We start from the raw sequence: 26,745 nt of genomic DNA on the forward strand, positions 1-26,745 counted from the left end.
AGGTTGAATTAACTTCTTAGCAAAAAGGAGTAGGTACATAGCTAGAAAGGGAAAAAGAAAAAAAGAAAAAGAGAGTATCTGGTTGTAGCTTTTTCTAAGAAAAAGGTGTATTTTATTGAAGAAAATATTTGTTCGTAAAACAAAGTTTATTTATTTAGCCGATTCAAACAAATATTTTGAAGTATTAAATTTTTTTGATAACCAAACAAAATTATTTTGTCAACTTTACTGTGTATTTTGTTAAGTGCAAAAAATTAGTTCGGTTACTTACCAGATGGTTAGGCCAACACAATATTTTGTTAGAGCCAGTAAATATTTGTTTTGCCATTTATAAACAAATCTTTGTTTGATTCAAACAAACATTTTTATCTGTGTATATTAATATTGTGATAGCACGGAGAAGACATATTTTTTTATCGTAGGTGGAAAATTGCAGACCTATTACTTTGGTGAACGTATATTGTAGCAGGGTAGGAAGCTTATGGGTTATTGTTAATAGTTTTTTTTGGTTTATCGCTAAATAGGCTTTATGACTGTACGAGACAGTAATATGTCGATTGAAACCGTGTGAACGCAACATTAGAAGCCTACAGAACAGAACAAACAACAAATTTTGACACAGTAGCAGTCAGTGAACAAAGTAAGTCTGCTGTCGAATATAGAAAGACTAAAATGTTTAGACGGTTTCTAAATGAATGTGCAAGATTTAAGACTAGCTTTTATACAAAAAGTTAAACACTACTGATTATCAATTCAAAAGTATTGAAGTTATTGACAATATCTTCAAGTGGATAATTTCTAAAGCATTAAAGTAATTTGAAAAATTTAATGATTTATTCTTTATTAACATTCATGCAAAAAGTTTTAGATGGCAAACAACCAAAATATAAATATTTCGGATATAATAGTCCCAAAACATGTTCCGGTCTAGTCACTGCAAGCGTTGAAAGTACGGTTTAAAAGTAAAATTAAGAATACTAATTCAAAAAACTTAAAAATAATACAAATTCGATAGCTTCAAATTATATAATGGGACCTGTATTGAATTCAGCCAAAAGGTGATACACATATACACAATTCTTAATAAAGTGTTCACCACAAAGTAGACATTAGTTAAACAAATTTTTAGGTCATTATTTTTAAATATTAGTTTTACTTGCCTATCGCTTAAAGCTTGTCTTAATGCGTTACAAATTAAAAGGCATTTATTTTATAATTTATTGAGTGCATTCGTAAATTCACGGTTTTAAGTAAAATGTGACTAACAATAGTTACGTAATATTAGATAAATGCTTTTTATTATGTTTACTCAATTCAGGACAACACTAAACAGAAAAAGGACGCAATGAAACAGATATATGTAACAGTGATCCTATGAATCCAATATAGAAATAAATTATTTTAGTTGTCTTTGTGGTTTTTCTTGGTTTTTTTAGGATTGCTTTTATTGGTTTAAGTCTTGTATTTGTCTAATATGATAAACTTTGCTTACTAAGTATTATATCATCTTATTGGTTTGGTGATGTTTCTAATATATATCAGTTTTTGCTGACAGACATATAGTCAAAACTTTAATTAAAATTTCATACATAATTAAATACAGTTCATTATGAACTGATGCTGAGTCATACACTTTTCCTTTGAACATTTCAATTTTACTAGCATTATTTATTTTCACTGATTTCATGCTTTAATTTAAAGTAATTAAAACAGTTTAGATGCACATTTAAGTTACGCAAGAAAAGAGCAAACACTATTCATCTGACGCACTATATTTTAGCTTTCACTTTGCCCTCCAAAATATAAAATTGATTACATTAGAGATTATTATTTACAAAATAAAATCATTAGAAATTAATTTGTGTGTCAACTAACGTAAGGAATAATTAAATTAATTAAATGAAACCTCTAGTTAACAGTGGATTAATCATAGGTGATATGAAAATTAACGAAAAAGAATTTAAAAAATATTCGCAGTAAAATAATTTATATTTTTTTAGTCCCCTAACAAAAGATAATTAGGTTTAACACCTTGTGTGTACGAGTCAAGATCCTTGTGGTCACAAGTTAAAAACTCGTAAAAATTCACTAGAACAAAATTTTCCTCTGTAATTTTATCTCACTACATTGATATGTTTTATTTCGAAAATCTAATTGGTTGGTTCAATATAATTTTGCATTTACATCAAAAACCCTTAGAAAGTAAAGTTTTTACATTACAGAATAAGCTGTAAATAGAATCTCAATTTACTTTGAAGCATACATTGTTTTAACAGCCAAAATTCAAACTTTACTAAACAATAAAAACATGTCCACTGAAATTGTGTGCGTGTAACTTACACTCACTTGTAGGTGTTGTAAAGCGGCCCGTATGGTCATTTGTTACCAAGCAAATAACAACAAATCTACAGAAACCCGAAGATTACCGTCATTTTTCTTAATATTCGGCGGTCATAAGGATATTCTTATAAATATAAAAAATGGTAATATCATGCACGATTTTGCTGAACGGAAAGTTTCAAAATATTTTTTTGTTAATATTTTGACTTTGGAAAGAAAAAAAGAAAAACTGATAAACTGTTTCACCTAGTAATAAAGCAAATAAAATTACTTAAAAATTCGTTGTGATGTTAAATGAAAATTAGAAATATAAAGTGGGCATTTTCAATTTAAAACTACGAACACATCTGAGCTAAATTAAGGGACCCGCCTAGCTAAGGGTGTATCTATTTATTAAAGCGGGCTAAGGGCGACGCTCGCTGGTGCTTCTAGCGTGGGATCGCCTCTAAGCGCAAGGCTCTGGCCTGGCACAGTCATCTCGTCGAGCATGAGACAACTAAGTAATTCGAGCCGGCAACCATAACCTTAGTTGGTGGAGAAATGAAGATACAGGTGAAATGTAAGGCCTTCTGTACCAAGCGTTTCATGTCTAATAATAAACCTGAGAACACGCGTACGTATTAGCCCTACACACTCGCCTATAAATACAGATGTAATAATATAATAATTATTTATTTCTCCTTTTTTACACTTTATTAACAATATTCACTTAATTAACCAGGATATTTAGCACTCACGAAAGCAAGCTTGTATGTGAGTGCATCTGGTCGCTTCAAATTACATGTGCGGTATTTTGACGATTGTAAACATTTGTAAATGTAAAATAACTGACAAATAAATATATAAAATATAACCTAATTAACCTTACATTATTTTATAAAGATGAAAGTTAAAAAGAGAGCAAGTGATTAAAATTCAATATAATAGCCTATATAAACAAAAAATGTATAAATTATAACTATAAAATGAAATACGGTAACAGTTCTACACATCAGATCTAAACGTGACCTTAAATGCTTTTCGAAAACAGACCACGACCGGATATCTTGAGTGGTCTTCAACCCGCGAGGTTTCTTCTGAAGATCTGCGCGCCGCGTGTGTCCGCTAACTGAACACACGACCAACTTTGTTTTCAAAACTATCTTCAGAAAAAAATATTGAAATCTTGTTTCCATTTGGGTACTGGACAGATGAATTAAGCACATAAATGGAAATTAAAACGGAGCAAACACTCATGCGAGAAGGCTTCTTTATCCCGTACAGTAGCCTTGGTGGCTGTGCGCAATAAGGCAGCGAGAGTTCCCGTCAACGTCTTAGGCGAGTTATTTGTGAGCACAGAGTCGACTGTTGTGTACTTCATGACACACTTCAACTTTACAAGTTACAACGCCTTAAGCGTTTAAAAAAATTGGTTGTCTGTAAAGTCGGTTTACGGACGATAGTTTAACGTGACAACGTCATAACAAAACATTGATGAGATGATTGCATAGTTTAATGAATAAAATTTAATCATATTTATTGAATTATCACTATTTTGTATGGATACAAAGAAGGAGTGAAATGAAATCTACAATTTAATTTATAAATTTACTTTTATTTGCACTCATTAATTCAAATATCTTTATTACTTTAACGAAGAGATTATTTTAACAATAAATTTTATACATGTTTGCTATTTAACTTCTTCCAATCTGTGTTATTCTGTTAAGGATAGGACGATGATAGGAAAAGTAGTAAACGAATGGGAGTGTTTCAAGTTTAATGTGCCTCGAAAAAGTCAAATCGATGTTTGTTCCAATCGAGTGGAAGAGAGATAGATGCGGCACAAGCGTACAAACAGTGCAACGGGACAATGTGCGTAACGGGACAATGAGTCATCCTTTTTCGTGCTTGCAGCCGGCGTTCATCGATTTATTAGACGTTGTCACGTCAAAATATAAATTTCAACTCATTTTCAACACTCAATTCAAAACGATATCTTGCTTTTGATTGGTATTTATTATAAGTTGTCCCCAATTATACTATCCTAAGGAGAAAAAACTTGAGACTTAATATGATGAACCAAAGCATGTTTTGTTTCAAGTAAAATTATTTTATGGTTTATATTATATTTGTTGCTTCTTGTAAAGTCCTGCTCAATTACAAATACCTTAGGCCATGTTAGTACGAAAAGGGACGCAAAAAACTGCAGTAATAAAGCTGTAAACTCATTAATGATAATAATTAAAAGGAAATGAAAAAATAAAAAAACAAACAGAATTCGTGCAGCTAAACGAATGGTACGTAAAATAGTTTCATCAATGCTTATTTGATCCTCACAGTTAAAATATTTATGAAATGTTAAACATATTACAAAACTCCCAAATATTACTTTTTGGTTTTTCGAAATTACGGTGAACGTTCCATTGCAACCACTTTATTTTTCTATAATATTTAATTAATTGTTGGTCATTTTTAATTTTTGAATTTTGGCCCGTTTTAAGACTCTCGAGATTGCTGTTCTGTTTGCCGTAAACAGGCGCGTGGGAGGAAGAATAGTGATTTGTTGAATTATTAAACATAATTCTTAAAATTTTAGTTATACTGGAATTTGATTCTTGTGTATTTTTGAACAAGTAAGTAAACTAAGCATACGTATATTTACGAACATATCTATGAATTCACGAATATCTGGATATTTTTTAACCTGTGTTATTCGTAAACGTAAATTGAGAATTTATAAGCGAGAATTTGATTGGTTCTAAAATGTTGTACTGAGACTGGTGTGACCTACACGCAGGTGTTTTCGGGGACAGAGATGTGTGACAATAAGATTTAAAGTACGCACTGAGAGATTTCTCTGTCAGCGGCTCTAAAAACTACGGTAGAAACAGTTTTTTTATAATTCGTTAATAGTTAAAACATCTTAGTTATCAAGAAATAAATGATTATTTTAGCATAGCAACATCGTTTGTCTTTCAATGTGTAGTCAGGCTTCAAATATTCCTATAATTATAAGAGTCTACAGAAATTAATTTAATGACAAAATAATAATAAATACGATAACACACGATGCTTTCGTTTTCCTAAACCGTAGCATCTGTGCTATAGAGATATAGCAATTTTATATTTTCTATTCATTAACTATCATTGAAAATGAAAGTATTCCTGTTAAATTTTTTCTGTAGCACTCTTGTATAGGTGAAGCCACCGCACATTTATCACCATTTGCTTCGTATTACGTTTAATTTGTTAAATAAATTTATATTACTTAATTAAAAGAAGCTGACTATTTAAAAAAACTAAAATTCAAAATAACATGTAAGTAAAGACACAGTTTAAGAGAAGATTTTTTTTGTTAAAATTATATATATATATTAATGCAAAGTTTATTACTTACTTTAAGTACTAAGTTTATAGATTTATTACCTATTATACAATCTTAAAGTAAAGACTGGGAATAGATATAACTGCAAGATTAAATTAATTTTTTTCCTAAAAAAATTACGAAAATTCTTTCTAGTAAAAAAATACTAAGGAAATCACATATGTGTCTGATTTAATATTTTAACTATAAAAAATATGATTTTTTATAATAATACTCGCAAAATATTAGCATTAAATTTGACAACGCGATTGCCAAGAAATGTGAGAATATTCGCGAATGCAAATGCAAGTAATTTTTAATCACTCGTGTGGATTCAGTGACAGGGTTAGAATATAACCACAAATTTTGGCGATAGTAATAAGTAAGCAAGAATTTGATGACTATAGGTACTTATATTATTATCATTCATAAATTATTCTGTATAATCCCAGTTTAAACATAAGAGAGGTAATTTACTGCTATTTTTTCATACTTATTGTCAAAATTCGCTTTATCACGGTTGACCCAATAATATAAAAAACAAACTGAAATAAAAACGGATAATTTTACGCAAAACGTTTAGTTTGTGCAAAAAATTCCCGAAGATTTTACGTGTTAAACTAAAACTTTATTTTATCATCTAATTTACTGAGAACGTTTAACCAGTATCTTTTTCGCCTTTTCAGGGAATCTATACCAAAAATACCAGAGCGAAAATAAACCTTTGTTTAAATATGTATGTATAAAACATAAAACCATGTCATTAATCAATTGTTACGGGATAATAATAACAGATTTGTTTACTATACTTTCAAAATTATGTAGTTACGTACCTACATGTAAAAGAAACGCGGAACTTCATAAGAGTAAAAGTTTATTCGCTCAGACGCATAGATACTTTGTAAAACAATATCAGAGTGATTTCGTAGAAATATTTCAAATAAACATTACACTGAAGTACCTTTTCTGAAGGACCGCGTTTGACCATCCCGGGTTATCGTCCTGGTGTTTCTCGAGATCACTGCACAGGAATGCTGGGAGGGTTCCTACTATACGCATTGGCGAATTTATCCAATTTTCTTACTTTTAATGTTGCGCGTTTCTGTCCCTCAAAGTCAATAACACATCAATGTACATTACAATATACCTATAACTTAAATTGATAAGCTCTACTCACCGGCAGATGATATTGGATACTTTGGATATATAAAGAATACATGTCAGGAAAGATTACTTAATAACTTAACTTAAAACTTTTTTAAATTTCAAGTAGAAATTTTTAACAGACTTAGCTTGATTTTTAGGAAACTGGAATATTTTCCTTTAAACTTAACTATTAGATATCATACAAATTATACCTTAGTATGTACCTGAGGGAACTACAAAATGTTCATGGTTGTTGAGATATTATGAAGGTAGTCAATGCGCACGCGGAATTTAACACAGCAAGCAGAGGAAAATACGGGCAGTAACAAACTATATTCACTTATTAACTGAACACACCGACGACTGCTAGTTTACATACTCGAGGCTCTTCTAGTTTCGTCCATCGGGCGCGTTGTTAAGTCATTTTTAGTTTCAGGAAATACGGTCGCGCTATTTCTACGTGTACAAAGTCGTTACTCAAGTTTTCAACGCTACGATAAAAAAAGCTAGAGCAGTATGAAACCCGTGGCCAACACTAACAAATGCAGCTACGTGACGCCTGAGTGGCATGCAAGCCCGGCGCGCACAGCAGCCCACCGGGCCGGCCTACCTGCCAAGGGCAGCAGTGGTTAAGGGCGCGTGAGACGCTGTGATAAACACGCGCGAGCAGTATGCAGCTACGTGACGCCTGAGTGGCATGCAGGCCCGGCGCGCACAGCAGCCCACCGGGCCGGCCTACCTGCCAGGGGCAGCAGTGGTTAAGGGCGCGTGAGACGCTGTGATAAACACGCGAGAGCAGTATGCAGCTACGTGACGCCTGAGTGGCATGCAGGCCCGGCGCGCACAGCAGCCCACCGGGCCGGCCTACCTGCCAGGGGCAGCAGTGGTTAAGGGCGCGTGAGACGCTGTGATAAACACGCGCGAGCAGTATGCAGCTACGTGACGCCTGAGTGGCATGCAGGCCCGGCGCGCACAGCAGCCCACCGGGCCGGCCTACCTGCCAGGGGCAGCAGTGGTTAAGGGCGTGTGAGACGCTGTGATAAACACGCGAGAGCAGTATGCAGCTGCGTGACGCCTGAGTGGCATGCAAGCCCGGCGCGCACAGCAGCCCACCGGGCCGGCCTACCTGCCAGGGGCAGCAGTGGTTAAGGGCGCGTGAGACGCTGTGATAAACACGCGCGAGCAGTATGCAGCTACGTGACGCCTGAGTGGCATTCAGGCCCGGCGCGCACAGCAGCCCACCGGGCCGGCCTACCTGCCAGGGGCAGCAGTGGTTAAGGGCGCGTGAGACGCTGTGATAAACACGCGAGAGCAGTATGCAGCTACGTGACGCCTGAGTGGCATGCAGGCCCGGCGCGCACAGCAGCCCACCGGGCCGGCCTACCTGCCAGGGGCAGCAGTGGTTAAGGGCGCGTGAGACGCTGTGATAAACACGCGAGAGCAGTATGCAGCTACGTGACGCCTGAGTGGCATGCAGGCCCGGCGCGCACAGCAGCCCACCGGGCCGGCCTACCTGCCAGGGGCAGCAGTGGTTAAGGGCGCGTGAGACGCAGTGATAAACACGCGAGAGCAGTATGCAGCTACGTGACGCCTGAGTGGCATGCAAGCCCGGCGCGCACAGCAGCCCACCGGGCCGGCCTACCTGCCAGGGGCAGCAGTGGTTAAGGGCGCGTGAGACGCTGTGATAAACACGCGCGAGCAGTATGCAGCTACGTGACGCCTGAGTGGCATGCAGGCACGGCGCGCACAGCAGCCCACCGGGCCGGCCTACCTGCCAGGGGCAGCAGTGGTTAAGGGCGCGTGAGACGCTGTGATAAACACGCGAGAGCAGTATGCAGCTACGTGACGCCTGAGTGGCATGCAAGCCCGGCGCGCACAGCAGCCCACCGGGCCGGCCTACCTGCCAGGGGCAGCAGTGGTTAAGGGCGCGTGAGACGCTGTGATAAACACGCGCGAGCAGTATGCAGCTACGTGACGCCTGAGTGGCATGCAGGCCCGGCGCGCACAGCAGCCCACCGGGCCGGCCTACCTGCCAGGGGCAGCAGTGGTTAAGGGCGCGTGAGACGCTGTGATAAACACGCGAGAGCAGTATGCAGCTGCTTGACGCCTGAGTGGCATGCAAGCCCGGCGCGCACAGCAGCCCACCGGGCCGGCCTACCTGCCAGGGGCAGCAGTGGTTAAGGGCGCGTGAGACGCTGTGATAAACACGCGCGAGCAGTATGCAGCTACGTGACGCCTGAGTGGCATGCAGGCCCGGCGCGCACAGCAGCCCACCGGGCCGGCCTACCTGCCAGGGGCAGCAGTGGTTGAGGGCGTGTGAGACGCTGTGATAAACACGCGCGAGCAGTATGCAGCTACGTGACGCCTGAGTGGCATGCAGGCCCGGCGCGCACAGCAGCCCACCAGCCCGGCCTACCTGCCAGGGGCAGCAGTGGTTAAGGGCGCGTGAGACGCTGTGATAAACACGCGCGAGCAGTATGCAGCTACGTGACGCCTGAGTGGCATGCAGGCCCGGCGCGCACAGCAGCCCACCAGCCCGGCCTACCTGCCAGGGGCAGCAGTGGTTGAGGGCGCGCCCGCCAGGGGCGCTCCTACCTGCGAGCGGGCGCCGCTGCGGGAACAGCTCTCCGGCGTCGGCCGGGTCGGCGCCGTCCGCCGCGCTCTCCATCAGCGTCAAAAGTCCGGGGCTTGCGTCTCCGCGGGCGGCGTCAAGTGCCGCGCCCCCCCCCTCCCCCCTCCTGATCCGCGCCGCGCCGTGGTTGGCCCGCCCGTGCGCTTTGCTGTGTGACCTCGCGCTAAGCCCCCTCCCGCGCGGCGCGGCGCCCATTGGCCGGCGCCGCGCCAGCCGCGACCCCATTGGCCGGCCGGCCGGGGCTTGGCTGCTGATCTCATTGGCCCGCGCGGCCGGCGGGGAGGGAGGGCGCTAACAGGCTTAGTCCCGTTCAAAGAGCTGGCGCGGTAAACGTGACACCGATAGCGCGGGGTTAAGCGGGGTGTGCAGGGAGGGTAGGGCAGTGGAGGGGATGGAGGGGTTGGAGGGGTGGCGGAGGCGCGCGAATGAGCGGCAGACCTCGCGGTATCGACCGCCGCGCTTGGCTCGATGCAGCGACTCGCGCGCCCCTGGCGGCGGCGCCGGGAGTCAGCGCCGGCGGCATGGCGGCGCTTGTCTCCTGCTGCCGTCACACACTGAGCACAGCAATCACTGCGTGTGTTTTCTTATCCGACCATTAACTAGGGACAGGAAATTACCTCTAGGATATACTCCATGATCCTCTATGTACTTGTGCAGATCACACCTGCTGATTGGCTACTATCTCGTGACACGTGTTAACTGGGAAGCTTGTGATTCGATACTTCTTCTGCCGAACGTTTTTCATTGGGCCAGAGTCCTTCAGATAAACTGTGGCCCAATCACTGAAGCAGCAAGATAGGCAAATGTATTTGGATTTTATCCTATCGCGTAATGAACCCGCGAATTTTTCAGTTCTCTACTGTGGATGTACATAAACTCACATAGTCGTAGTAATATTATAATTGTCATCCTTTAAAACCCCTTGCCTATAATTCGTCCATCTAAACTTCCCGGCGTGTTTCTAAGTCATTATCACCTCTTTGTAATTAAAGCTCTTCAGATACATCAGCTATTAAATCTGTGTAGCCCTAGTGTGTGACTAAATATAGTTTATTATAATTTGGACATTATTTACTGCCAAAAACTTTGGTCTTGGCCAAAACATTTGTTTTTCTTCATATGCTACCCTAAATAGAAAAACATTTCTGTAATTTTACAAAAGATTTCTTTGGAAACCAGATGCCAAGAATTAGTTTGTAAAACTACAAAAAATATATTGTAAATAACAACACATGCATACATGAAAAAACCTTTTTTGAAATAATACTGAGTAATTCTTATAAAAATTGGCACATATTTTTTTTTGATTGGCGTTTCATTAACGCATAAACTTACAACTGTAGGAAAAAATTTTGATATTCCACAATTTGACTTTATTTTGTTGTATCACGCAAAATTAATATACTTGAAAGCTATTCAGGGACGAGTTTAACTATTGATGGTATTAGACAACACAAACCATAAATGCTAGGACAATAATCCAAACCCACTATGACTGCGAACACTATTCTGTAATTACACATTAATTTACATGTAAATATACAAATTTACAGATATGTATCATTTTACTTGAATATTTATGTTCCATTTACGAAGATAACTTACAGTGTATGAAGAACCAATTAAAGTCGTCCGATACATATGTTTTAAGAGTCTGATTTATTTAACTTTTAGTAGACCCATAAAACCATTTTCAACTTCCTAAGAACGTTATTATTACAAAACAAATGCAACATAAACATTTTTTATGACAGGAGATTTTTTCGTTCGTTTCTCATTTGTTAATTAAAAATGGAAACTTAACAAAGTGAAGGTGACGACTGCTGAATGTAACTGTTAGTTGATTCGAGTGTTTCTCGCGTAGACAACCGAGTCGATAGCAACAACACAACTCCCTCCCTTTTTTCATACTATATGAAAAAAATACAATTGTTTAGTTTTTCAGTGTTACGTTTATAGCTTAATATAACCTTAATTCACACGTATACTTTGCGAATAAAATCTTTATGAAAAACCAATAAGCGTTTCTTTTATTATTGTCCAATGTTTGAAAGTATTTTAAAAATGTTTGAACTATTGTATTTTGAAAAATAAAATATTCTCTTCACTTAAAACCTAGAGATTCCTGTGCTAATTTTTATAAGTACTTTCCTTCATTGTCTATAGTTGACAACCAGAGATACGAGGCTGGAATCACACTTGGCCCACAGTAAGAAATTCCCTGCATTCGCCTGGAGGTTCCTGGGAAACGAAGTCGAGTTCAGGAAAAACTGCCGAAACAAACTGTGGAGCTGCCTGTGACAAGTCAATAAAGGTTGGTCGGAAAAATATCTCAAAACGAACCAAGCATCCAAGTTCTAATCCTTAAAAAAATAGAGTTAGTATTTTTCGCGAGAAGGAAAATGTCCCGGACGTTGTAGCGAGTCGGTGGGTTTTCTTCGAGTGCTCCCGTTTCCCCCACCTACTCCTCACTGCTCCGTCCTAGAGACCGGAAAATTCGCAAATTCATTTCACGATAGGCTAAAATACAAATAGTTATGCCTCAATCCTGCCTCTACTATTGGCTCACAACTCACCTGGATGACTCTGGGCCAACGAGAAACTCCCAACCAAAGATTTATCGAATCACAGGCTGCTTGGGACGTCTCACAAGACAGCAGCCAATGATAGAGACAGGAAAAAATCGCGAATTCATTCAGCGATAGGCTAGAATTCAAATACATATAACTTTTAGATGATTTGGCTATTGCCTGACTGTTCATTTGGACGAATCTCAACCAGTTATAAACTCTCAACCAAAGACGGATCGAATCACAGACAAAGCTGACGACTCACAAGTCGACAGCCAATGAACTTGCGTTATTTGCCCAAGTGTACAGGGGAATGTGCAGTCTATCCTGAAGGCCATCGAAACCCGAATTTTTCTGGTCCCTAGCCAATGAGTGGGTGGCATTTGACCGAGTGTACGTAGAACTGTGGAGTTCATCCTGCAGGTCACTGAACCCGCGAATTTTTCCGTTCCCTACTCCGTTCTCCCATGGTCCCCGGATGTCGACGAGGCGTTGTACACAGTTGTTCTCATGATGACCATCACCTTGTCTCAGTGAGGTTCCCAGGAGCAACTGGCATTTCTTCCTGCTGTGACATCAACTTTGGTCCCTTTAACACGGCCAATCAGTAAGGACCGGAAAAATTCGCGAATTCATTTCGCGATAGGCTAGAATCAAAATACGTTTGCCTTTCTTGCTGCTTCAGTGATTGGGCCACCGTTTATCTGAAGGACTCTGGACCAATGGAAAACGTTCGGCAGGAGAAGTATCGAACCACAAGCTTCCCAGTTAACACGTGTCACGAGTTAGTAGCCAATCAGCAGGTGTAATCTGCACAAGTACATATAGGATCATGGAGTCTATTCTAGAGGTCATTGAAAACGCGAATTTTTCCGGTCCCTACCAATCAGTTAGATAAATACTTAAAGTAGCTTGGCTTCTGGGTTGTAGCCGTGTCCTTGGCAATAATTCACCAAACGTTTCGGTCAACATTGTAGTCGCCATCATCAGGGATCAGTTACCTAGGTATGATAGCGACTCCAATGTCGACCGAAACGTTTGGTGAATTATTTGCCAAGGACACGGCTACAACCCAGAAGCCAAGATACTTCAGACAATGGCTGTGAAAGCCTGCAAACATTATCAGATAAACACTTTTTTATCAATCGTAGTAAAAACTATAGGCGGAATAAACCTTACTTTCCACAACTACGCGAAGTAACGAGATACCACGCAATGCACAATATTCATAAATCCAACATGGTGAGTTCGTAACTTGTATTATCTTATAAAGTACGCTAGGTGATGAATTATTATATATCTATCTTATTTCAAAGAAATTTTTATATTGTGTATTGAACTGTCTGAATAAAAATTACCAGAGTTTGAAAAAATATTATATGTATGAAGTTTTGGAGAGAGTAAAATCGTTATTGACATGTCTGCATTCGCAGAGCAATTATATATATAAGTAGTATACGAATGGCGGAGCTGGGACAGGCGCCAGGCGCTGGTGCTTGGTGCCGATCCACATCTCTGACGTCACGTCCATCTCTGACGTCACGACGGCCATCTTGGATGGTTGTGACCTTGACCTTTGACCTTGACCTTGAATTTGATCCTCAAAAATCGCCAAAATCCGCCAAAATTGGGCAAAATTTGCCCAAAATTCCTCAAAAATCGCCAAAATTTCCATTTCTGTGGAAAAAAGTTCCGCCAAAAAATCTCAAAAAATTCCACAAATTAAAAATTTCTCATTTCGAGGGAAAAATTTCCCGTTTCGAGGGAAAAATTCCCGTTTTTAGTCCTTAAAAATCCCAGCGGCTGAAAATTCCTAAAACTGGCTTAAGCATCCTTAACTCAAGCCTCAGTTAAGCCATTTCTAGGAATAAGGATACCATGACCGCCATCTTGAATTATGACGTCATCGTTGTAATTTCCGTTACGGCCGCCATCTTTAAATTTATTATCCGATTTTAATGAAAAAAAATTTAAAATTCATAAAACAAATTAAATAATAAAATTTTTAATAAAATATTTAAAAAACAAACATTTACGACACGGAGCTCGGAGTCCTCGGTTCGAACCCGACGAGTGCAAAAAAAATAAAAATGGCGACCGATCCTTCCCCCGAGGTGGCTGCAGGCATACTGACTCCCACCACTTTTTATCATCATCTAGTATGACGTCATGGCCGCCATCTTGTCTTCGATGCTGGAAGCCATCATCATTGTATCGTCGGCTAGAGTGCGCCGATGACATGTTAGTTTAATTCGTATCCGCAAGAGTGCAGTAATCATTTATTACTGTGACATCTGCAATCTTGTCATTTGGCCGCCATCTTGAAAATCCGTAATTATTTAGCTAGAAATTCGGGAAAAGTTCCAAAATTCATTAAATAAATCACTCATTAATTTACATATTGATTCGATCGATTCCCGTCCTCGGTTCGATACCCGATCGTTGCAATAATGTTTAATCTTATGTAAAAAAAATAATTTAAATAAACCATGTTCAACATTCTTAAAGAGACTTTAAATCCTCTACTACCACCATCCAATCAGACATCAAGACCACCATATTGGAAATGTGTAATTTTAATGCTAGAGATCCGGGAAAAAGTTCAGAAATCATTAAATAAATTTCCGATCAATATACTGATTAATTAGATCGACTAAGATCCTTGGTACGATCTAGGATGATGCAAAAAAAATTAAATATATCATCAATTTAACATAATAGTAACAGGTTCGAGGAATTAAACACCGCAAGTTCTTTTACAAACATAATATTTATTACATAATTTCTATTCTACTACAGGATCACTTACGAAAGCCAACAATCTTATAATCATTTAGTTCCGCAGCGGTGTGAAATGACTAATTCTTAGCTCCAATCGGTTTATACTAGACAGAGTCCAGCCAGAACCTTTACAGACATAGTCCACCTCTTCTTGACAGAGTTTCTGGATACCGTTTTTAACAGTTTGCTTCACATCGTTAGAACTGTAAATTACTGCAGCAGATGTCTTGAATGCACACTTCTTCACTTCGTCATCGAACGGATATGGCTTTCCATATATACAGTCCAACCACAAGTTATATTTCAAAGGTCCGTTTGTTGCTACATCATCAGTAAGCTGATTGATTATCTTCTGTCTGATATCGTCAAGAAAATTACAAATGTCCTTCGACTCACCGAACGTATTTAGATAATAGTAGTCTTTCAACGTTCCACGAAATGCAGACTGCGCCAAGTAGAAGCCATTATCGTTCACTTGTAATGCTACGAACACAGTCTTAGGTTTAGTTCCATGTTCAGACGTCATAACAATCGGTTGCCGGGCATCTGTTTTTTTGGTTGTACGCTTTCGTGTCTCCAATCTAAAGCGAGGAGTCGAAAAGTCGGCAGGTAGTTCAGCAGTAGGAGCACAGACTCCACCTTTACATTTTTTCGCATGATGTCGCAAACTGTCAATTCGAGTAAACCATTTAAGGCACTCATCACATCGAAACTTCATGCGAGAAGGATTCTTCGCGCATTTGCTCCGCTCATGTCTTCGTGCATCATGGTAAAATGCGAACGACGTATCACAATAGCTGCAAGGATACCGTGGTGATGAAGACGATCCTTTCAGACCCGATCCAGATACAGGCGTTGCAACAGTAGTACCATTTCCAGGCATTCTCTTATGCACATCGATGCATCGTTGTTGCGCCGAAACCTTTACTTTCTGCCGCACAGCAGGACCTTTGCATGCCTTCATGTGCGTTTTCATATTATCTTTTCTGGCAAACTGCTTATGACATTTCTCACAAACAAACATTTTACGATATAGGTTCTTGGCACATTCGCTCCTCTCGTGTCGCCGAGCATTGCTGTTGTTTGAGAAAATCTTGTCACAGTAACAGCACCGATGTTCGCTAGTTGTCAAATCAGCATCCATTGAAGTCTCCATCGAGGTCGTATCGTCGATCGTCGTGGTTTCCTGCACATCCAGCTCAGTAGTCATTAAGCTATCTTCTGCTGGTGGTATCACATCTGTTGAAATCTCCTCCAATGTTGACATCGTCGTCGTTGCCAACGGGATCTGCTCCACCATTGTCGTCGCTGTCGTCAAGGTTCCCGTAGACGATGATACAACGTCCATCGAGTACGACGTTAAAGTCGGTAAATATGCCATCGAGTTCTCAAGAACAGGTAATTACGCGACTTATTCACCAGATGAAATAATCTAGGTGATCCTTACACCGTCGACGACAGTAACAAACTGAGCGACCTGCTGTCTAGGACTCGCTTATATACATGCACCGGATGGAATAATACGCAAGTCAAATCAAGAACCACTTACTATAATACCAGAGTCAAAACAACATTAAAAAAATAGAAGGACCATCAACGAAAAGGCAGCACATTTGGAAGCACCGACAACGAAAAGGCAGCACCGACAACGAAAAGGCAGCACCGACAACGAAAAGGCAGCACATTTGGAAGCACCGACAACGAAAAGGCAGCACCGATAACGAAAAGGCAGCACATTTGGAAGCACCGACAACGAAAAGGCAGCAGCGACAACGAAAAGGCAGCACATTTGGAAGCACCGACAACGAAAAGGCAGCACCGACAACGAAAAGGCAGCACATTTGGAAGCACCGACAACGAAAAGGCAGCACCGACAACGAAAAGGCAGCACATTTGGAAGCACCGACAAAGAAAAGGCAGCACCGCCAACGAAAAGGAAGCACATTTGGAAGCACCGACAAAGAAAAGGCAGCACCGCCAACGAAAAGGAAGCACATTTGGAAGCACCGACAACGAAAAGGCAGCACCGCCAAAGAAAAGACAGCACATTTGGAAGCACCGACAACGAAAAGGAAGCACCATCAACGAAAAAGCCGCACCGCCAACGAAAAGGAAGCACATTTGGAAGCACCGGCAAAGAAAAGGCAGCACCGCCCACGAAAAGGAAGCACATTTGGAAGCACCGACAACGAAAAGGCAGCACCGACAACGAAAAGGCAGCACATTTGGAAGCACCGACAACGAAAAGGCAGCACCGACAACGAAAAGGCAGCACATTTGGAAGCACCGACAACGAAAAGGCAGCACCATCGACGAAAAGGAAGCACATTAATTTGTCATTGACTGCAATATTCATTGGCTCCAATATTCAATGGCTCCAATATTCATTGACTCCAATATTCATTGGCTCAATCAGTCATTGACACCTACAGTCTTTTGGTTCCAAAAGTCTTTTGGCCCCAAAAGACTGTAGGTGTCAATGACTGATGGAGCCAATGAATATTGGAGTCAATGAATATTGGAGCCATTGAATATTGGAGCCAATGAATATTGGAGCCAATGAATATTGGAACCAATGAATATTGCAGTCAATGACAAATTAATGTGCTTCCTTTTCGTCGATGGTGCTGCCTTTTCGTTGTCGGTGCTTCCAAATGTGCTGCCTTTTCGTTGTCGGTGCTGCCTTTTCGTTGTCGGTGCTTCCAAATGTGCTGCCTTTTCGTTGTCGGTGCTGCCTTTTCTTTGTCGGTGCTTCCAAATGTGCTTCCTTTTCGTGGGCGGTGCTGCCTTTTCTTTGCCGGTGCTTCCAAATGTGCTTCCTTTTCGTTGGCGGTGCGGCCTTTTCGTTGATGGTGCTTCCTTTTCGTTGTCGGTGCTTCCAAATGTGCTGTCTTTTCTTTGGCGGTGCTGCCTTTTCGTTGTCGGTGCTTCCAAATGTGCTTCCTTTTCGTTGGCGGTGCTGCCTTTTCTTTGTCGGTGCTACCAAATGTGCTTCCTTTTCGTTGGCGGTGCTGCCTTTTCTTTGTCGGTGCTTCCAAATGTGCTGCCTTTTCGTTGTCGGTGCTGCCTTTTCGTTGTCGGTGCTTCCAAATGTGCTGCCTTTTCGTTGTCGGTGCTGCCTTTTCGTTGTCGGTGCTTCCAAATGTGCTGCCTTTTCGTTGTCGCGGCTGCCTTTTCGTTGTCGGTGCTTCCAAATGTGCTGCATTTTCGTTGTCGGTGCTGCCTTTTCGTTGTCGGTGCTTCCAAATGTGCTGCCTTTTCAGTAGGTATATATAGTTCATATGGGGGCACCGGTGGGTGGTGGGGGATCGGGGATCCGATCCAGCCACCTTAACGCTTCGCTTCATCAGCCATGTTGGATTATGTCACTTCCTTCGACCATACACACACGAAAAAGTGTCCCGTTATGTTCATCAGCCATGTACGCACGAAAAAGTGTCCCGTTACGTTCATCAGCCATGCACGCACGAAAAAGTATCCCGTTACGTTCATCACCCATGTTGGATTACGTCACTTCCGCCGGCCATACACGCACGAAAAAGTGTCCCGTTATGTTCATCAGCCATGTACGCACGAAAAAATGTCCCGTTACGTAACGAACGAACGGAGGAGGACGGACAGACCAGCTCGCCAGGACGTCTCGCTCTGAAAAGTATTAGGCGGAAATAAACAGCCAGGAGGTAACGAATATAAGCCTACTTCTACACGTGTTATGAACGCCGGATACATACGGCCAGGCAACCATGTGTTTTGGCGCGCTCTACTTCCACGACGCGCAACGGCACCGGCAAGTTTTTATTACTACCTCCTCTCAAGTTCTGATCTCCTAATACTTCACAGCAGAGAAGCGCTGTTGGTCGGAGCCTGTAGGTACTTCCTTCGCACACCTAACCTAACCTAACCTAACCTAACCTAACCTAAACTAACCTCACCTAACCTAATCCATATGCTAATCTATGCTAACCTAACCTAACCTAACCTAACCTAAACTAAACTAAACTAACCTCACCTAACCTAATCCATATGCTAATCTATGCTAACCTAGCCTAACCTAACCTAACCTAACCTAAACTAACCTAACCTAACCTAATCCATATGCTAATCTATGCTATGCTAACCTAACCTAACCTAACCTAACCTAACCTAACCTAAACTAAACTAAACCTAACCTAACCTAACCTAACCTAATCCATATGCTAATCTATGCTAACCTAACCTAACCTAACCTAACCTAATCCATATGCTAATCTATGCTAACCTAACCTAACCTAAACTAAACTAAACTAAACTAAACTAACCTAACCTAATCCATATGCTAATCTATGCTAACCTAACCTAAACTAAACTAAACTAAACTAAACTAAACCTAACCTAACCTAACCTACCCAAACCTAACCTAACCTAACCTAACCTAATCCATATGCTAATCTATGCTAACCTAACCTAACCTAACCTAACCTAATCCATATGCTAATCTATGCTAACCTAACCTAACCTAACCTAACCTAATCCATATGCTAATCTATGCTAACCTAACCTAATCCATGCCAATCTATGCTAATCCATGTCAATCTATGCCAATCCGTATGCCAATCTATGCTAATTCGTATACCAATCTATGCTAACCTGTATGCCAATCTATGCTAATCCGTATGCCAATCTATGCTAATTTATATGTTAATCCATGCTAATCCATTTGCCATTTTGTATTTCTAGTAATTTCCACCAACTTCGAATCGTGACGTCACCGTTGCACTTTTCGTCACGGCCGCCATCTTGGATTCGAATTTTTTTTTCGAACTTCAACTTTTCGAAATTTGATGTAAACATCAGCCGCCATCTTTTGCCTTCCTTAATACATACCTAAGACGTCACATTTGAAATTAAAATTATTATACAGCCACCATCTTTAATTCCAGCACAGACTACCAGATGGCGCTAAATTCAAAAATTAGTTGCCATAGGCGAAGCCATCTTGGTCCTCAAGTTGGTTGGTAGATGTCGCTAGTATCGCGCGCAAAATTCAAAAATTAGTTGCCAGAGGCGCCGCCATCTTTAATTCTTAAAGTTACTGCCGGAGCGCGCCACCGTCGCCATCTTTAATTCTTAAATTTACTGCCGGATGTCGCCAAGTCGGTAGCCTGTATTCACCAAGTTCTCTTTTGCCGCCATCTTTAATTCATAAAGTCGCTACCAGATGGCGCCACTGTCGGCCATCTTTAGTTCAAGGCATTGTCGCCGGATGATGACAAGTTTGAATTTAAAAAACCTACAAGTGTTATGCAATGTGTAACCAGTCGAGACAAGTCGAGATAAGTTTGGAACATGAAGCCATATTCTAAACTACGTTTAATATATATATGTATGCATTTATATGTTTAGGTTTGATGATAGAGTAATGCAAGGGAATGGCTTTTCATTTATATTTGCGACAAACAAACCATCCATCCGATTACATTATTCCAAGTAACCATATTGGATGATGACATCACCGTTGCAATTTCCGTTACGGCCGACATCTTTAAATATATTATCCGAGTTTAATGAAAATTTTTTTTTAAATTTATAAAAAAAAAAAACTTTTACGACACTGAGCTCGGAGTCCTCGGTTCGAATCTGGTGAGGGCAAAAAAAATGGCGACCGATCCTTCCCTCGTGGTGGCTGCAGGCAGACTGACTCCCACCACTTTTTTTTTCAAAGTATATATAATGTCATCTAGTATGATGCCATGTCCGCCATCTTGTCTTCGATGCTGGAAGCCATCATCATTGTATCGTCAGCGAGAGTACGCTGGCGCCATGTTAGTTTAGTTCTTATCCACTAGAGTGCAGTAATCATTTATTACTGTGACACCAGACATCTTGAAATTTGGCCGCCATCTAGAAAAACCGTAATTATTTAGTTAGGAATTCAGGAAAAAATCCAAAATTCATCAAAATAATCACTCATTAACTTACATATTGATTCGATCCGCTCCAGTCCTTGGTTCGATACTATATCGATGCAATAAAGTTTAATTTTATGAAAAAAAAAATAATAATTTCAAGAAACCATGTTCAACATTCTTAAAGAGAAATAAATCCTCTACTACCATCATCCTATCAGACATCAAGACCAACATCTTTGGAATATTCGTAATAATTAACCTAGAAATTCAGGAAAAAGTTAAAAATTCATTAAATAAATTTGCAAACAATATACTGATTAATTAGGTCGACTAAGGTCCTTGGCACGATCCTGGACGAAGCTAAAATATAATTTAATTTAAATACCAGAAAAGTGTAAGGTTCGAGAAATAAAACACCACAAAGTCTTTTACAAACATAATATTTATTACACAATTTCTATCCTACTACAGGATTACTTGCGAAAGCCAGCAATCTTATAAACATTTAGCCCTGCATAGACGTGCAACGACTACTTCTTAGCTCCAACAGCTCCAAATGCTCCAACAGCTCCAACAGCTCCAAATGATCCAACTGCCTTTTCTTTCAACAGCTCCAATGATATTGGGCTACAATGGTACGAGTCTAAGAGACTACGATGCTACAAGGCTACGAGTTTAAAAGGATCTAGCTGGTTCCGAGTTAAACATGACTGTGAGACTGCATGACTAAAAGACCGCATTGCTACGAAACTACATGTCTATGAAGCTACATGGATACAAGTCTACTCGGCTCCAACACGCAATCTACACACAGTACACACAGGAAACTGAACGTACACACAGTACACACAGGAAACGGAACGTACACACAGTACACACAGGAAACGGAACGTACACAAAGTACACACAGGAAACAAAACGTACACACAGTACACTCAGGAAACGGAACGTACACAAAGTACACACAGGAAACAGAACGTACACACAGGAAACTGAACGTACACACAGTACAAACAGGAAACGGAACGTACACACAGTACACACAGGAAATGGAACGTATACACAGTACACACAGGAAACGGAACGTACACACAGTACACACAGGAAACGGAACGTACACACAGTACACACAGGAATCGGAACGTACACACAGTACACATAGGAAACGGAACGTACACACAGTACACACAGGAAACGGAACGTACACAAAGTACACACAGGAAACAAAACGTACACACAGTACACACAGGAAACGGAACGTACACAAAGTACACACAGGAAACAGAACGTACACACAGTACACACAGGAAACTGAACGTACACACAGTACAAACAGGAAACGGAACGTACACACAGTACACACAGGAAATGGAACGTATACACAGTACACACAGGAAACAGAACGTACACACAGTACACACAGGAAACGGAACGTACACACAGTACACACAGGAATCGGAACATACACACAGTACACATAGGAAACGGAACGTACACACAGTACACACAGGAAACGGAACGTACATACATTATACACAGGAAACGGAACGTACACACAGTACACACAGGAAACGGAACGTACACACAGTACACACAGGAAACGGAACGTACACACAGTACACACAGGAAACGGAATGATCATACATACAGTAGCGGAAACACACAGGCTTAGTTGGAAATCGGAATACAAGAAATAAAAATATTAAATTTTTACTTTCAATATTTAATTACTTCTCAACATTACCCAAATACAAGTAAAAGAAGCCATTATTGTATGTAGCCAGCTCTCCTCAGTTCTTTGATTATGAAGGATATTTCTTTGATGCACGAATAGTTTCCTGCACAAAGCGAGCCATGTAGAAGTCTTAGCCGGTCAACCAATATGTTTGGATCTATCCATGACGTGTAATCAATCTCTTCTACCACCATCTTACTTGCTTGTTTATTATAAATTATTTTATAATCACAATCGTCCCAGTGATCATAATAAGCATTATCAGATTTATTTATTATAACACGACGTTTCCATCGTTTCGGTCTCAGGACATCGCCACATTCTTCGATCTTGTCAGCTCTAGGTGCTTCATCACAGTCCATGCCTTTGTCAACAGCATCAGAGTCACTGTAACAATCACTGTAGAAGACATCCTCTTCACCCAGATTACCGTATGAATTCGCTATCGATGATGTCGAAGTGTCTTCATCGTCTTCATGCTTCCTTTCTAGGAGTCCATCATTTTTACAAAGAATGGAGGATCTACTGAATATAGGCTTGAATGTATTCTCACTTTTCACGGTGTTGATACTTACATTAGTTTCAGTCTTCCCGAAGCCATTAGCATCCTTCAATTTATGTTCTTCCTCACGATCGGGTGAGCTAATACCATCACGCTCAGGACAAGGAAAATTATTGTCGTAATGCAGATCACTCTTCTTTAGTCTAGTGGATTCATCGGTGTCCTCTATGCCGTAAGTAGTCTTGACTTTACATGTTCTACCATGTCTTTTTAAGCTGTCAATTCGTGTTAACAACCTGCTACAACGATTACAGCTTAACATGTTGCGTAGTGGGTTTCTAGCACAATCATTCTTCTCATGACGTCTAGCATTCCTTCTCATGACAAAATCCTTGCCACAGTATCTACAGTGGCTTCCTTCCGATTCAGCTGCAGATAACAAACCATGATCCATGGTAGCTTCTGTGACTAATGTTAGATACAAACTGTCAGTTTTCTCCAATTGGAACCATTTCTTAAATAGAATTTTTTAAATATTTCATCAGCGAGAGTTAAGTTATCTAATGCAAAGCAAATTGATGCAAGTAGTTCTGGCTGTCATCAAAAGATGTCGCCACGTGTTGCTTGCAGGTAAATAATATCTATTTCATTAATGCGGGATGCGGAATGCTCACTATCGATCGCAAAGGAAGGTTAGTTTCGCTAGACTCCAAGGAGAAGGAAGTTCGACCTTCCTGTTAGTGCTTCTTAGATTTCTCATAGATTATTATTATTCGACTGAGAAATGATTTTTTTAAATATCCACCTGATAAAAATATTACAAGTGATGATTCAGTGGCAGAAGTTCACTAATTAAATGCAACCTTGAATAAAAATTACATGCCTCATTAAGTAAAAAAATCCTTCATGCAGAGATCAATTCCTCATCAGTAACCAGAAGCACTCGGAGAAAACCATCAGATGTCTAGTCAGGAATAATCAAAAGCACCCCGAGAAAACCATCAAAATATTGTCAAGTATAATCAGGAGCACACGGAGAAAACCACAATAATATTGTCAAGAATAATCGGAAGCACACGGAGAAAACTATCAAAATATTGACAATAATAATCAGGAGCACACGAAGAAAACCACCATAATATTGACAAGAACGAACAGGAGCACCCGGAGAAAACTACCATAATATTGACAAGAATAATAAGGAGCACACGGAGAAATCCACCATAATATTGTCAAGAATAAACGGGAGCACACTGAGAAAACCACCATAATATTGACAAGGATAATCGGAAGCACACGGAGAAAACCGCCACAAGTTTTGTTTGATATCATAAAATTACAACGAAAAAAATATTAAAAAATTAAAAATATAAACGAATAAAATTCAAAATATGATTCTGGCTTGTACTAGAACTCTAACTTTGCACATCAAAGAGAAGTTCACAAGCTAGCAGAATCAGATTTGGAATTTTATTCGTTTATATTTTTAATTTTTTAATATTTTTTTCGTTGTAATTTTATGATATCAAACAAAACTTGTGGCGGTTTTCTCCGTGTGCTTCCGATTATCCTTGTCAATATTATGGTGGTTTTCTCAGTGTGCTCCCGTTTATTCTTGACAATATTATGGTGGATTTCTCCGTGTGCTCCTTATTATTCTTGTCAATATTATGGTAGTTTTCTCCGGGTGCTCCTGTTCGTTCTTGTCAATATTATGGTGGTTTTCTTCGTGTGCTCCTGATTATTATTGTCAATATTTTGATAGTTTTCTCCGTGTGCTTCCGATTATTCTTGACAATATTATTGTGGTTTTCTCCGTGTGCTCCTGATTATACTTGACAATATTTTGATGGTTTTCTCGGGGTGCTTTTGATTATTCCTGACTAGACATCTGATGGTTTTCTCCGAGTGCTTCTGGTTACTGATGAGGAATTGATCTCTGCATGAAGGATTTTTTTACTTAATGAGGCATGTAATTTTTATTCAAGGTTGCATTTAATTAGTGAACTTCTGCCACTGAATCATCACTTGTAATATTTTTATCAGGTGGATATTTAAAAAAATCATTTCTCAGTCGAATAATAATAATCTATGAGAAATCTAAGAAGCACTAACAGGAAGGTCGAACTTCCTTCTCCTTGGAGTCTAGCGAAACTAACCTTCCTTTGCGATCGATAGTGAGCATTCCGCATCCCGCATTAATGAAATAGATATTATTTACCTGCAAGCAACACGTGGCGACATCTTTTGATGACAGCCAGAACTACTTGCATCAATTTGCTTTGCATTAGATAACTTAACTCTCGCTGATGAAATATTTAAAAAATTCTATTTAAGAAATGGTTCCAATTGGAGAAAACTGACAGTTTGTATCTAACATTAGTCACAGAAGCTACCATGGATCATGGTTTGTTATCTGCAGCTGAATCGGAAGGAAGCCACTGTAGATACTGTGGCAAGGATTTTGTCATGAGAAGGAATGCTAGACGTCATGAGAAGAATGATTGTGCTAGAAACCCACTACGCAACATGTTAAGCTGTAATCGTTGTAGCAGGTTGTTAACACGAATTGACAGCTTAAAAAGACATGGTAGAACATGTAAAGTCAAGACTACTTACGGCATAGAGGACACCGATGAATCCACTAGACTAAAGAAGAGTGATCTGCATTACGACAATAATTTTCCTTGTCCTGAGCGTGATGGTATTAGCTCACCCGATCGTGAGGAAGAACATAAATTGAAGGATGCTAATGGCTTCGGGAAGACTGAAACTAATGTAAGTATCAACACCGTGAAAAGTGAGAATACATTCAAGCCTATATTCAGTAGATCCTCCATTCTTTGTAAAAATGATGGACTCCTAGAAAGGAAGCATGAAGACGATGAAGACACTTCGACATCATCGATAGCGAATTCATACGGTAATCTGGGTGAAGAGGATGTCTTCTACAGTGATTGTTACAGTGACTCTGATGCTGTTGACAAAGGCATAGACTGTGATGAAGCACCTAGAGCTGACAAGATCGAAGAATGTGGCGATGTCCTGAGACCGAAACGATGGAAACGTCGTGTTATAATAAATAAATCTGATAATGCTTATTATGATCACTGGGACGATTGTGATTATAAAATAATTTATAATAAACAAGCAAGTAAGATGGTGGTAGAAGAGATTGATTACACGTCATGGATAGATCCAAACATATTGGTTGACCGGCTAAGACTTCTACATGGCTCGCTTTGTGCAGGAAACTATTCGTGCATCAAAGAAATATCCTTCATAATCAAAGAACTGAGGAGAGCTGGCTACATACAATAATGGCTTCTTTTACTTGTATTTGGGTAATGTTGAGAAGTAATTAAATATTGAAAGTAAAAATTTAATATTTTTATTTCTTGTATTCCGATTTCCAACTAAGCCTGTGTGTTTCCGCTACTGTATGTATGATCATTCCGTTTCCTGTGTGTACTGTGTGTACGTTCCGTTTCCTGTGTGTACTGTGTGTACGTTCCGTTTCCTGTGTGTACTGTGTGTACGTTCCGTTTCCTGTGTATAATGTATGTACGTTCCGTTTCCTGTGTGTACTGTGTGTACGTTCCGTTTCCTATGTGTACTGTGTGTATGTTCCGATTCCTGTGTGTACTGTGTGTACGTTCCGTTTCCTGTGTGTACTGTGTGTACGTTCTGTTTCCTGTGTGTACTGTGTATACGTTCCATTTCCTGTGTGTACTGTGTGTACGTTCCGTTTCCTGTTTGTACTGTGTGTACGTTCAGTTTCCTGTGTGTACTGTGTGTACGTTCT

This window comes from Bacillus rossius, chromosome 16 (assembly GCF_032445375.1).
Source record: "Bacillus rossius redtenbacheri isolate Brsri chromosome 16, Brsri_v3, whole genome shotgun sequence".
NCBI lineage: Eukaryota > Metazoa > Arthropoda > Insecta > Phasmatodea > Bacillidae > Bacillus > Bacillus rossius.